The following is a 14553-nucleotide window of genomic DNA, read 5'->3' as shown; positions in this document are numbered from 1 at the left end:
GGGGACCCTCAGGGGTGTCCATAGCAGGTCCTGTGGGTTGGGATTGTCCAGAGGCTGGCTGCACCCCAAGCCACACAGGATCTCCCCTCCCCACTCAATGGCCCCCAAGGACTCTAGCTACTTTCCCTTTGGGGGCTGCCCAGGGGCAGGCCAGAGCTCACGGCAGCCCACCTGGGTGTCTCTGGTGGGAGGTAGGTATGGTTGGATGGGAGCAGTCTTGGGAAGTGACACTGGCCTCTCCCGTAATAAACTGTCCTACTGTTTTCTAAAACACACCACCTACTTTGCAACTCTGGGCTTTGTCCCCTGGCCTGAGTTTCTTTCCTGGGGCCATTGTATCACCAGCTCGGCCTAAACATCACCTCCTCCGAGAAGGCACCCCTGACCACCAAGCAAACAGGACCGGTCCTCCGGTTTTCTCCAGTAGCGTGCGCAGAGGGTTCATCCCGTGGCGGGTGTGCTGGGGTCGAGCATTTTGGTTGTCGTGGCGGCTACTATGTCCTCTGTGTTCAGAGTGATGTCTTAAATGTAGCCAGTGTTCAATAGATATTTGGGGAGGATGGATGGACTGATGGGTGGAGGGATGGGCTTAGATCCCAGGGTGGAGCAGAGAGATCATGTGGCTGTTGGGTTTTTGTTTGTTTTTAGCAGGGCTGTTCTCTGTGAGGCCCAGGGCAGGGCAAGAGGGCTGTGGGAAGGGGAGCAGACACACGGGGCCCAGTGTCCCGACGTGGCTCCGGCCAAGGCCTGCCGACCTCGCCCAGTGGCCACGGCATGGAGCCCCACTCCACTCCTGCAGTCTTCTGGCTCTTTGGCTCTTCTGAGGGTTGGCTGCTCTGGGGGGAGGTAAGGGAGGATGGTCCCCTAGAGGCTTCAGAGGGCGCGTGGCCCTGGGCATGCCTCCTCCCAGCGCAGGGCCCTTGGCCTGCCCCCGGGGAACCTCTGGGACTCGCCTCCCTCAGTGGTGCCCATGGCCCCAGGTGGCCGTGACTGCAGCTCGGTGGGCACAGAGGCGGCTCTGGGGCTATGTCTGGCTCTGGGGAGAGTGAGGGGTTCCCGGGGTCTGTCCTGCTGAGGGGTATGGTTCCAGCCCCCACTGGGGCCCCAGCGCCTCAGCTGGGCCCTCCCGGGCTCCACTGCCACCAAACGCTCCAGTCCCCCAATCTTGGGGGACACAGCCCGCCAGGCCACTGCGGTGGGGGGGTGGGGGGGACAAGTCCGCTGGTGGCCCACGCTCACGCCACGGGTCAGGCAGGGAGGGCCTGGGCTCGCTGCCCACTTGGGTTCTGAGTGTGAGTGTCCTCCAGGGGCAGCCCCAGGCAGACAGCCCGGTGGCCAGGAGCGGGCTGGGGGTGGGGGGTGGCTCAGGTGGCCCCAGGCTCCCGCATGGAGCTGCCACCGCCCAGCCCAGGGGCGCCCCTCCCCGGAGGGCTTCAGGCAGTTGGGACAGGCCCTGCAGGCCAGCTCAGAAGGCAGCACACGGTCCCCCATCAGGTAAGGGCCACTGCCCATCCGCTCCTCCCCAGTCCAGCCTCCAAAGCTGCAGGAAAAGCCAGCTCTGGGCTTTGTTTATTTTTGGAGTTTTAACTGGCTGGGTGAGGAAGTGAGCCTTGTTAAAGGGGATTTAACTGTGGGTCACTGTGAGTTTGAGGGGCTTAGGAAGAAAGAAAGAAAGGGCTTTCCCCTTCATCCTCCCCAGAGCAGGGGCCCCTTGCTCACAAAGACGCAGGCCCCTGAACCCGGACCTCAATGCCAGCCCAGCTGGAGGGAGCCTGTTAATGGGGAAGAGCTTAAGTCATTTATGGGAACCAGAGAGGGATTTCTTAGCACCGAAAAGAAAGGCCTCCCCAGGCCGGGAGCCGGGAGGGCCGAGGGCTGGGCCGGGGGATTTCCCGGGCTTTCTCCATGGGCCCCTCGAGGGGAGGGTTGTGCCTCTGCCCTCTGGAACCCAAAGCCAGCGCTGGTCTCACGGGCCTGGGGTGCACTGGAGACCTATGCCCCTTGACCCCCCTAACCACTGGGTCCTGAGCCAGGCAGGCCTCAGAGGAGAGTAGGGTCCCAGCTGGCCCCCTAGTTGACTATGGAGACCCTCCTGGGTCTTTGCTCTGAGCACAGTGCTGTGAAGGAGAGGGGTAGGAGCTCCGGGCCTGGCCTGGGGTGTGCAGTTCCGAACCCCCCCTCCCCCTCCCTTGTGGCTGACGGCGGGCCTCCTCTGTCTGTCTGTGCTTGGGGTCCCAGAATGTAGGACCCCCTCGCTGAGGGGGAGAGGTGCCTTTGGGCTCCCCGCTGCAGAGGGGGCAGGGGCAGGGCTCTGTGGCCCTCTCGCCCCCCCCCCTCCCCGGGAGCTGGTACATCCCCCCACTTTGTCACTCTTACTGTTTCCTCCAACCTCCCACTTCTGGGCCCAAGTCCCAAGACAGCCCTTCGTCAGGGCGGGAGGGCTTCTTGCAGTCAGATCTCACCCTGGCCTCTGGAGGGTTTTATTATTATGGGAAACAGCCAAAGTGGTGGGGAGGGGGGCCCATCATCTTCTGCAACCAGATAAAATAGAAACAACTAAATAAAGCACCCTTGCTGCTCAAGGGAAAAATTCTGCTTGTCAATTATGATTTATGAGCGATTGCCAAATGGGGAGCTGGCCTGCCTGTCTCGGAGGCCTGCTTCTGCCTCCCCCCAACTTGGTGGGCGGTGGGCGAGGCTGGGGGTGGCAGGGCTTTTCTGGGAGAAGGTGGGTCCTTCCACAGCGCTGCCTGTTAACCCCTTGTTGCCTGCATACCCAGTCCCCAGCCGCTGGAGGGAAGGGAGGGGACCTCGTGCCCCCGGTTTGGCACAGAGGAGGGGAGGGCATATGGACGGCGGCCACTGGCGACGTGCCCACACCAGGCCTTGGCTTCGGTCCCAGTGTGAGCTTGGGACGGTGGCGGGTAAGCTCTCTATCCCTCTCTGCCCTATAAAGTCCCTGGCAGAGCCTCCCCTGCACCCTCCCGTGCTCCCCGTGGAGGGGCACCAATTTGTCCTGGCTTGCGACTGCTCAGGCCAGATGGTGGGTGTTTCCAGGCCACAAAGTCCTCTGACCTTTGAACAGTTGTCGCCGGATTTCAGTAATGAAAGGGCCTCTTTTGAATATGTACAAATGAGACGTTATATTTCCATACATTTTATTTCCAGCCTCATCTGCGAATCTAATATTGACCCGGAGTTATCTGTGATGGGGAAGTTATTAATTCTGACAGATATAAGGGAGAAGCTAATATTCGCCTTTTACAAACACCTAATATTAATCTCGGCGCTGTAAACGAGTGCCGGCATGGGGGAGATGACACTAGCTCGGAATTTGATAATGAAAAATGGGGAAGTTTAATTTCAGGGAATGGATAAAAATGTTGGCCCGCTGTGAGGTAGGCAGCACGGGAGGGTCCGGGCAGGGCTCCCAGAGGAGAGGGCAGAGGTCTGGCAGTGCCCTGCCTGCCCCAGGGCCCGGGTCCCAGGGGCCCTGAGCACCCTAGTGCTGTACCCACCCCCACCCCACCCCGGAGGCGGAGACCCAGCCTCGGAGTTGGCCCCGGGGGGAACCTGCGGGCTCAGAGCTCCTGGGGGTGCACGCAAGCTGGGTCCCCCGGCAGACCGGGCAAGCGGGCAACAGAAGGGAGGAGAAGCCAGAGTGGGGCAGAGAGTTCGGGGTCCCAGCTCCTACAGTAGAAACCGGCTCCAGCGTGCCCTTTGCCCTCGGGGCCCTGCCTGCTCTGCTGACCCCTCATTGCAACCCCAGGGCCCCCTGTGTTTGTTATGGGCTTCTTTCACTTTTCTGGCCTGCCTCTTCTCTCTGCCTCTACTGCTTCTGGCTTCTGCCCTGCAGGGCCCAGTTCCGAGCCCCTTCCTGCGGGAGGCCATCCCGGCGCCTCACCGAGTCGAGCCCCCTTCCATAGACCCCTATAGGGCTAAGGGCTGACTTGTGTCCAAATTCCTATGTCGGAGTCCTACCCCCCAGCACCCCAGAATGTGGAAACGTTTGGAAACAGGCTTGGTTCAGAGGTCACATGGGAGCCAGGAAGCCTCTGATCCAGTATGACTGGTGTCCTCATACAAAGGGGACGTGTGGGCCCCAGAGAACGCCCTGTGAAGACGAAGACAGACACTGGGTGACGTGCACTGAGCCAAGACACACCGAAGTTTGCCGGCAAAGCCCCAGAAGCCAAGGCAGAGGCGCTCAGAGGCACAGCGGCCCGCACCCCGCGCACTTCTCTGTCGCGGAGCCCCTCGCTCGGTGTCCTTCGCCAAGGCAGCCGGGCCGTGCTCACACTCCCAGCGCGGCTGGGTGACCAGGAGTGCAGATTACACCCCGTGAGCTCCCCCCGGGGGACGGTCCTGTACTCCGAGTGTGCACCTGCGTGTTCCCAGCGCCGGGCACGCTGCCGGGCACATTGGTGGCGCCCTAAGAGGAGGTGGTGGGTAAGTGGCTGAGGCCTGTGGTTGTCTCTGCCAGAAATACAGCAGTAAGCATTCATTAGGCTCCTTCTGTTTGCCCAGAATGGTGCCAAGGGCTGGGCTATGTACACAGGACATACCCTAACCCCCGGCCCCCAACCTGTCCTGGGGGAATGTTGTCTGGTATTTCTTGTGGGGCCTACCTGTGCTGGCAGTCCGGTCAGCTGAGGGCTCTGCACTCCAGCTGGGGGCAGGAGCCCTGAGCGCAGTGCTCAGCTCGGGCAGAGGAGGTGGCTTCGGAGGACCCAGGGGCAGCTGGAAGCTTGGGGTCCCTCCTGGGGATGAGCAGGCCTCGGCAGTGCCCGCCTCCTTGGCGCACCCTCACTGTGGGCCTTTGGGGCGGCAACCGAGGAGCGGCGCAGGGGGTTCGCACAGGGCTTTCCACTTGACCCCTGCAGCACGGCATCTCTGTGATGTCACAGCCGAGCCTCACTGTCTGGTGCCTTGCACTCTCTGGTGGGTGGAGCTTAAGTCATGGGGCGGATTGGGTGCCTTAAAAATCTCCAGCTGCTAGAACCGGGAAGAACCTCAGCTATCACTGAGTCTACTCTACCAAGGTGGCAGGTGAGGAAACAGAGCCCAGAGACGGGGAGTGACTTATCCAAAGCCACACAGCAGGTCAGGGTCTGAGCGCGAGAGGACACAGCTCCTGGGGTTGGGGCTCAGACACTCACTCTCCCAGGAAGAAGGGGCTGAGAAAGCATCAGCTTTGATAGGAAGAATGCAGGAGAGGGAGGTCAAGATTTTCCTTTCTGCTTTTTTCCTTCCCCTCCATTAAATCGTGAGTCTTAAGTGTTTGCTCTGCAGAGAAGCATTTGAAAGAATCCGAGGAGCTGCCTGCTCCCCAGGCCAGCTCATGTGCTTCCCTTGCTCACTCTGTTCTCCCTCGCACACCCTCAGCCCACACCTGCTCACCCTCACACCCTGCGCATGCGGCTGGACGAGCACATGAGTTACACACACACGCACATGCACACACACCTACGTGCAGAGCAGACCCTGAGGACAAGGGTCGGGTGCCCGGGAATCCTGGGCTACGTGTGGCTCTGATAGCAGAAGAAAGGTGGGATCCCGACTGCTTCTCACGGTTGCGCATCACAAAAGCCCTCTGAGGATCTAGGAACCCCTGGGGTTGTGAGTGTGAGTGCGTGTGAGTGCGTGTGCGTGTGAGTGCGAGTGCGCGAGTGTGCGCACGCACAGAGCAGGGAAGTCCAAGCAGCCACGGTCCCCTTTCTCCTCCCAGGCGCTCCTGGTCATGGTGTCACCTGGCCCGTGTCCGTGCACTCTCCCGTATGATCATCAGTGGTGCAGGTGATGTTGCGGGGAGGACAGAGGTCCTTCGGTGCCTCCTCCGCACTCCCGGGCAGGTCTCGGTCCCTCCCGGGTGCTGGCGATGCCCGGCTGGGCTGGGCTTTGGCAGGACTTTCCAACAGGTCCCGTTCAGGCGAGCCTGGCCCGTCCGGCTTCCCCGTGGGCCGGACCCAGCTGCTGTGGCCCCCCGTGCGCCTCTCGGCTGGCTCCTCCCCGGGGGGCCCGGCTCCAGGCGCGAGCCCCGTGTGGCCGTGGGTGGCCTCTCGCCCGACCTTTGTGAGCTGAGGCTGTGTTTATTGTTAGAAAGATGACTAAGAAATCCTCGACATATCGTATCATCAGCATTATGATCGGGGAAACAACACCTACAAAATCTATTATTCATTAAGTGTAACCAATATATAATTTAAAACAGTGGGTTTTGTCAAATAATGTTAGGTCAGCATAATTTTCTGCCTATTACTAATATCTATAACATCTTTGCCTTAGTCAGCTCTATTTAAATATGCAATCATTTACAGCTTTTGAGAATATTTCTGTGCACTCCCAATTTCCAATATTCAACTACGACAAATTTTATGCTGACATCAATAGCAAACTATTAAAGACAGTATTTCATTATTGGTTTTTCATCCCAAAAGTTATTTACAATTATATACTAAGCACTCATATTAAAGGAAACCATTTAAATGAGGTGCTATCTACTTTAACAATATGTCTGTCACAGAATGAGATTGTGTTTAAAGATTTTATCAAGAAATGGTTGTTTGCTGAGGTTATGTTTTGTCCATGAAATATGCATTTCATATCTCTTTCATTTCATTAACATAATTTAATTTGTGCTTTGCATTTTGTGCATAATACATATTTGATTTACAAAACAAATATTTCCATTAGAAAATGAATTTCATGCAGGCAAAAAAGCAGAACCAAATGATGTATTGAAGGAAAATAAGAAGAAATGAAATGCATTTTCTCAGTCTATTAAAAAAATCTATGGCATTGACAGAAAGTGCACTTAGTGCTACATTTAAAAAATAGCACATATGTCAATGTATTAACAAATAGAATTGGAAATACAAATATTTCCCTATATCAAGCCAAGAATCTCTTTATTTTAATTGAGTTGATTTAAAAGCCCAACTACAATTTAATTTTTATTTCATGATGTGGTGCTGGGGCTGGTGCCGTTGGAGCTGTGTGGGGTTGGTGGTTGATGGAAGAAGATAGTTGACCTTAAAAATGGCTTTTATTGACAATGGAGAGACATGGTTGAATAGGAAGCGAATGGGAAGCAGGCCCTTTGTGATCCGGGAGCAGGGAGGGGAGGGTGAGGAGGGCAGGCTTCTGAGCAGCTCTCACTCACTGCTCCTCGCTGCCCCTCCCATGCCCTTCTCTCCTGCACCCAGTGCACCCTCTCTCCCCTGTAGGGTTTGCTGGGGTGCTGGAAAGTGGGGAACTGGAGTTTTTGTTGGCCCATGCATGAGATGGAGGCTGGGGGATAGGGGGCTGTGGATCTCCAAGCTAGGACTCCTTAGGCCCTTGCTCCCCTTCCCGCCACAGAGGACCCTCCTCCTGGCCAGGGCCATGGCCCAGGCTGTGGTCGGGGCAGGCACACCCCTGTCAGTGCTCGCGTGCAACCTTGGGCCCACCGTGACAGTCAATGATGGAAGACACGGGAAGACATGAATGAGACCTCCCCGTCGGTCACTGAGAGACACTGGGCAGCAGATGGGCCCTCAACCCAACAACCCCGGCTTCTCTCCAACCCCGTGGGAACAGAGGGGTGCTGACCCTTCAGGAGAGCTGCAGGATGGGAGCCTGAGGGACAGACCACTGCAGTGCAGCTCCTCAGGAGAGGACAACTTTGCACAGTGAGTCTGTGGCCGAGCTGGCCACCACACTGGGTTCCTAGTCTCTGACTGAAAGGTTTTTCCTGCAGCCCACAGATCCATACCCCAGGCCCACTCATACCCATCCTGCCTTGGCCTCCCACAGAACAAGGAAGCAACCCCTGGCCTGACAGCCCTCAGGACAGGTGAAACAGGGTCAGAGGGATCTCAAGTATCAGGTTGAGGCTGTTTGGAACATCCCCAGAGCCTCTTTAGAAGAGAACAAGGGCTAGTCTTGGTGCTGTAATTATTGAGGAGGGTTGCCTGGAGCTCACGAGACCCTTCCGTTTATATATGCAAAGGGCAGTGATGACATTGGGGGCCCTGAGTGGGACTGTAGTGTACAGCTGCATAGGTTGTGCACTGAACCAGAGTAGAGATGCCATTCATGTCGGTGAACATGAGAAGTGTGCCCCCTAGGAGTTGTGCAGTATGGCTGCCCTGGAGAAGGCCACATCCCACCATCAGTGATCATGGAACATCACTGGTAAGGATGGGAAGGCTCCTACTCACATGCTCCTACTCACACATGCTCCCATAGATTTACACACACACTCTCTGACACACTCATACATGCTCCCACAACTCCCAATACTCCCGTTCTCTCTCTGTCTCTCTCTGTCTCTGTCTCTCTCTCTCTCTCACACACACACACACACACACACAGAGACACACACACACACACTCTGGAGACCCTGAAGACCATCCAGCTTATTTATGCCCAGCTAGGTCTGTGCCCTCAGGGCTCCTCATCCCCTTCCTGTCACAACATAGCCCCTCTGAGGCTGGGACAGCCCTCCTTGGACAGTCCCCACCATGTCAGAGAGAGGTCTGTGTACACCTGGGCCCAAGAAGGATGGGTCACCTTGCATGTGGGAGATGCCCAGAGGCCTTTGGGACACAGGTGCCTGGGCAGGGGGCTAAGAGGTACTGAAGGGGGACTTTCTCCATGATCTGAGTGGGACCAGCAGTGAAAGCCCCGGGCCAGCCTGGTGTCCCTGCTCCTAACTCTGCCCCCTCTCCTTCAAGCCCCTGCCCCTCCTTGGCCTATCCAGGGCCCTTGGAGAACATGGACTGTAATTAGAAAAATCCCTTTTGTTTCGATACCAAACATCACAAAAAAATGGTCAAGTTGGTTGGAGAGGGAGGAAACCAGCAGAGGGGCCAGGAAGCTGAATGGCGCTTAGCAGAGGCCAAAGGCAGAGAAGAGGGGTCGCCTGCGGTCAGGGATGTCTTTGTCATCCACCGTGTGTCAGGAGCTCCCAGGCACTGCAGGCCAGTCTGGTCACCCACACCCCCGAGTACCTGGCCCCCAGCCTGGGTCCCTGGCCACGCTGCCTGAAGGAAGCAGGGAGTCAAGGTCTACACGTGGTCTCTGTTGTACCACGGAAGCTGAGGCCACTGAGCCAGGAGGGAAGGCTGCAGTGCAGTAGAGACATGGACAACACTCATCCGTGATTGAAGAAGGTACTTCCTTCCTCTGAGCAGGGCTCCATGGCCCGCAGCTGAGGATGCTGGTGTCCGCCTCATGGAAGAAGAAAGAACAGGTGTGCATGGAGGTGGATGGCTGGGCCACATGGGCTCTGCTGGTGAAGAGGTGGGAATGTGCCAACACAGGAAGTCAGCTTGCTTTCTGGCTGGGGTGTTGAAAGAAAATCCATCTCTGGGGGAGGAAAAACCCTCCTCATATTAGCTGTATGGATTTCTGGCTCCAGCTGAGCCAGAGTCCCTCCTCCCTGGAGGGAAGGGTGGCGCGCAAGGGCCTCAGGAAGCTTCCAGCCGTCCTACCTTCTTGTGGCTCCTCAGGAAGGGAGGTCTTCAGAGAGCCTGAAGCCGCAGGGGCCAGATTGCTCTGCACCTTGGTGGGCGGGAAGCTTGTTCAGGGGAGGGTGCCAAGGAGCGTCTGAGCCAGGGGCAGGTCCTGGGGCTGTGTTCTTCCTGGGTCTCCCGAGCCCTTTCGCCTCTCTGGCCAGCGAGGGACCCATCTCCTGAGGACCTGGGACATCGGCATCAGAGACAACCAGCCTTGAAAGGATCCTTAATTTTGCTCCCAGGATGACACATTTCTTTTTTTTTTTTATTCTTATGTTAATCCCCATACATTACATCATTAGTTTTAGATGTAGTGCTCCATGATTCATTGTTTGTGCATAACACCCAGTGCTCCATGCTGAATGTGCCCTCCTCAATACCCACCAGGCTAACCCATCCTCCCACCCCCCTCCCCTCTAGAACCCTGTTTGTTTTTCAGAGTCCATCGTCTCTCATGGTTCGTCTAGCCCTCCGATTTCCCCCGCTTCATTCTTCCCCTCCCGCTACCTTCTTCTTCTCTTTTTTTTTTCTTAACATATATTGCATTATTTGTTTCAGAGGTACAGACCTGAGAGTCAACAGTCTTGCACAATTCACAGCGCTTACCAGAGCACATACCCTCCCCAGTGTCCATCACCCAGTCACCCCATCCCTCCCACCCCACCCTCCACTCCAACAACCCTCAGTTTGTTTCCTGCGATTAAGAATTCCTCATATCAGTGAGATCATATGATACATGTCTTTCTCTGTTTGACTTATTTCCCTCAGCATAATACCCTCCAGTTCCATCCACGTCATTGCAAATGGCAAGATCTCATTCCTTTTGATGGCTGCATAAGATTCCATTGTATATATATACCACCTCTTCTTTACAGGATGACACATTTCAAGCCCAGGGTGCTCTGTTTGGCTCCATGCAAGGTCCTGGGGAAACAGAGGCGTGGGACTCTGTCCCTGCCACCGTGAGGTACACACCGGAAGAGAATTTATCCTTAAATGGTCTTAACGGATAATTCTATTAAATACAACTTCCTTTTAGGCATTGAATTTGTATATAGCTAACATAGGTGCATAATTTTAAGCATGAGTTGGCTTCTAGTGAGCAGCACTTTCTCTTAGAGAGCCCGGCCTTCTCCGTGCTGCCCCTCCCCACCCTCACCCTGGCTCCTCAGGGTGGCCACTGCCCACTCTTTTAGCTGTTCTAATTGCACTTGGTTTTGTTTGCTTCTGCTTTTGCTGGCTGTTTAAGAAATATATATATATATACCATTATGAATTTATGCTCAGATTTCCCGCCAGAACCGTAACCTCGTACTGCAACCACAGTACTGTGTCGTGTCGGGCCGTCCAACATTCCTTGAGGACGTCGTTCTCACGCAGTGTTTGGCTCCGCTGGAGGCTCTTCAGGAGGAGGCTCAGCGGCTCTCCTGGTGTCTCCCCTCCACGTCAGCCTGGGGACCGACTGGCTCCTCTTGCTTCCCGCAGCTACGTCCTCCCATTTCTCGGTTTATTCCTTCATTTTGCCGGTACACACCCTCCAGCAACTTTCTGAAAAAAGGTGCCTGGAGAATCCTTTTCTTTTGGACTTTGCATGTTTGAAATGTGCCCCTTGACTGGCCATTTGGCTGGATCTGCACTCCGAGGTTGGAGTCCTTTCCCTGCCAGTGTTGAAGGCGCCGTCCCAGCGTCTCTGGGACCCAGCATGGCTGCTGACAAGCCCCATGCCTTTCCAACGTGGCCCGTTGCCCCCTGGTAGCATTAAGATCCTGTGTCTATCCCCTCGGTTCTGAGATCCCACATGGCTGGGCTCGCTCCGTCTGGAAATGCCTGTCCTTCACGGCCAGGATGTTTCTTTGAGTCACTACCTTCAGAGACGTCTGCCCTGGTCTTCCTCGGCCCCACGTCTCTGGAAGTCTCGTCAGCCTGTCTCACCACTTCGTCCCCCTGCCTTAGCTGGTCTCTCCCATTTCCATCTTTGTTTTTTCTGTTCTGCTTCTGAAGAATGTCCCTCACTTTAACTTCCAACTGCTGATTTGCTAAAATCCTGCTCTCTTATTTCTCATTTTAAAAAGCTCTTTTTCTTCTTCTTCCTTCTTCTTCTTCTTTTTTTAGTGAATGCTCCTTTTGTCCATCTCCAGTTCCTGTCTCAGGGAGTCCATGCCTTTTTTTTTAACTCTCGGAAGCATTAATGATAACCTCATGGGCATTTCCTGCTAAAAAAACATGGCAAAAACGCATTACATGAAACCTATTCCCTTTAACAAAATTTCGAGTGTTTTATGCGAAGCGAAGGAAGCCAATCATAAACAGGCAAATACCGCCTGATTCCACTTTTATGAGGTATCTAAATTAGTCCAGTGCAGAAGCTGGGAGCACAATGGTGGTTGTCAGGGGCTGAGGGAGGGGAAACAGGAGTTGCTTGCTGTTCACTGGGTGTGGAGGTTCAGTCGGGCTAGAGATCTGTGGGCATTTCCTCTCTCGCTCCTGCATTGCCTTCATGTCTCCCAAGTCCCTCTGTTGGCCTCTGTCTCACGTTTTGGAGACTCTGCTCAGATGTCTGGTGGCCCTCCCCTATCCCTGTGTATCTCAGAGCGAAGGGCCAGAGGCACCCCTGGAAGGTTTGTGGCCTGGCTGTGGGCCACTGGGGGGTGACCTGCCCACTTCCTGTGAACAGCCACGTGTGGGATCCCTTGGTGTCTCTCTTGGGCCAGTCTTGCCCGTGAGAGCCCCTCCGATCTCCCGTGGGCCTGGGGCTGTGTGGATGAGCACACTGTCAGTTCTGGGGCCCGGGGGCTTGGGGCTCGCTGTTCCCTCTGGGGCTTCTTTGTGCCCCGCGTTGTCATCATGGCACCTGCTGCCTCTGCCCACCTTCTCTATAGAACCGGTCCCACCGTCTGCTGGGGGCAGGAGTGCGCTCTCGGCAGCCCAGGCCAGGAGGTTGGGGGGTGACCCATGACGCTTTTAGCTCTGTCCACACCCGGTGCTCAGACACACCTTGTGGCTCCAGTCCTTGAGCAGCCACCACTGCCGCCCCTCACGCCGGCCCCCCTGCGCCCCCCAAGCCGGTCCCCCTGCACCCCCCACGCCGACCCCCCTGCGCCCCTCACGCCAGCCCCCCTGCACCCCTCACGCCGGTCCCCCTGCGCCGCTCACTCACTACTGTTCCACCTGCTCTCCATCTCTCAAACTTGTGTCAAAATCCTCCTTCGCCGCGGCTGCTCAGCCCATTCTCTCTGTTTTGTGGACTCGCGCCTTCTCATACTCCTAATGCTCATGAGGTCGGGCATGAGAGCAGAGAGACGCGCACGTGCTGAATCTTCCACGGGTACCCAGAAAGACACAAGCGCGGGGGGCCCTCTGGGCCAGTCCTTCCCGTCCTTTGGACTCCGTTTCCTCATGTGAGGATGAGGCAAGTGGTGGGTGACCTGACCTCCCAAGCCCTGGCCAGCTCTGGTGGTGTTTCTGGGTTCTGTTGAGTTCTGAAAAAACCTGCACAGACCCCACAGAAGGAAGCTGGGCTGGAGGAGCATAGTGGTGTTGCTCTTTTGTCCAGAACGGCCACGGGCAGAGCTGAGACCCCTCTTCCTCCCAGTCACAACCAACTCTACCAGGCCCTGCCCCCAGGAGTCCACTCCATCCTCCGCATACTCAGCCACCGCAGGCCGGGATCCCAGCTCCCGGGCCTGAGGCCGGGAAGGGACGTGCGTGTGACAGAAGTGGGAGAGGTGGGGGCCATGGCACTCACGCAGCTCGTGCTCCATCAAAACACACACACAAGTTTTTAGTATAAATACCCACATCTGCCGGCTGTACGCCCTGCTTTAAAATATAGTGTATTAATACAAAACACGAGGTACAATAAGGGCCGCAGGGGGGACCACCAGCGTGGGTGGGGGCAGAGGGAGGGAGGGCAAAGTGTGGGCAAGAGCCTCTATGGTGTTCCGGCTGGAAGGGACGGGTGCGGCAGGGTACGCAGGTTAGGATGGGCAAGTGAGGATAATCTCCGCAGGCGCTGGGACGTGGGCCTGTCTCTGGACACACGGCACCTGGCCCTGGGGGGACGCGGGCAGGGGGGTAGCGGCCTGGAGTGGCAGCGTCCCACTGCACACCGGGAGAGGGGGTGAGGGTGGTGTGGCCCTGGTTGGTTGGTTGGCATGGCTGTTCCGTATTCTGGGGACTAGCTAGCCCTGGGAGGGGTCAGAGCGTCAGAAGCACGGAGAGCAGAGGACGGAGTTAACAACTGGCCCTGCCCAGCTGCGTGCAAGAGGCCTCTGCTGGGGGATGAGAGGTGCAGGAAGGGTAGATGTGGGCATACTGGGGAGGTTCCCCGGGTGCCTCTGGGCTAGTGGGGAGAGCACCCCGAGTGAGGACCGCACAGAGGGGATGGGCTGAGGCACTGGAGCGGCTGCGCGGGCAGCTGGGGGTGCTGCCTGGGGGGGTCTGTGGAGCAGCTTGAAGGTAAAAGTGTGGGCACTGTGGGAAGTTCCCCCTCTCCTGACTCCCTCCCCTGCCCCCCCCACCCCAGAGCATCGGCCAATCAGCCCGGGCCCAGTTATGTGTGTGAACAGGCCACTAAGACGTACCCAGCGGCACCGCCTCCCCCAGCGCCCTGGCACAGTGCGTCCCAGTAGGGGAGCCCCCTGGGGACTCTGGGTGCAGAGCAGGTGCTGGGGGAGGGGGACTGGAGACACAGGGGCCTTGGGCTGCCCCGGTCTGCTCATCCTGGTGAAGTGGGCGGGTGGGGGCCCGGCCCCACGGTTCCTACCCGCTGCAGGTCAGGGCGCCCTCTCGGGGCCTTGCTCAGGGGAGGGGCCTCCTCAAGTGCCACCGGATGGCGGGAAAATAAAAGCCATGATTTAGAGGCCGCCTCCACTCGACGGGCTTCCTTAGCCGAAGACGCTCAGCTAATGAACCTCAAGCAGATTCATGGCTGCATGTGAAGTCGACGGGGTCCTCACTCCGCAGAGACGAGCAGCATAAATCTTTGTTTTTAATGTCTAATGATATGTAAAATATTTAAATTTGCAACTCAGAATTATTAAGCTGCCAAGGT

The sequence above is a fragment of the Mirounga leonina genome, unplaced genomic scaffold, assembly GCF_011800145.1.
Source record: "Mirounga leonina isolate KUSES-001 unplaced genomic scaffold, KU_Mleo_1.0 Mir_177, whole genome shotgun sequence".
Classification (NCBI taxonomy): domain Eukaryota; kingdom Metazoa; phylum Chordata; class Mammalia; order Carnivora; family Phocidae; genus Mirounga; species Mirounga leonina.
This window is presented reverse-complemented; position numbering follows the sequence as displayed.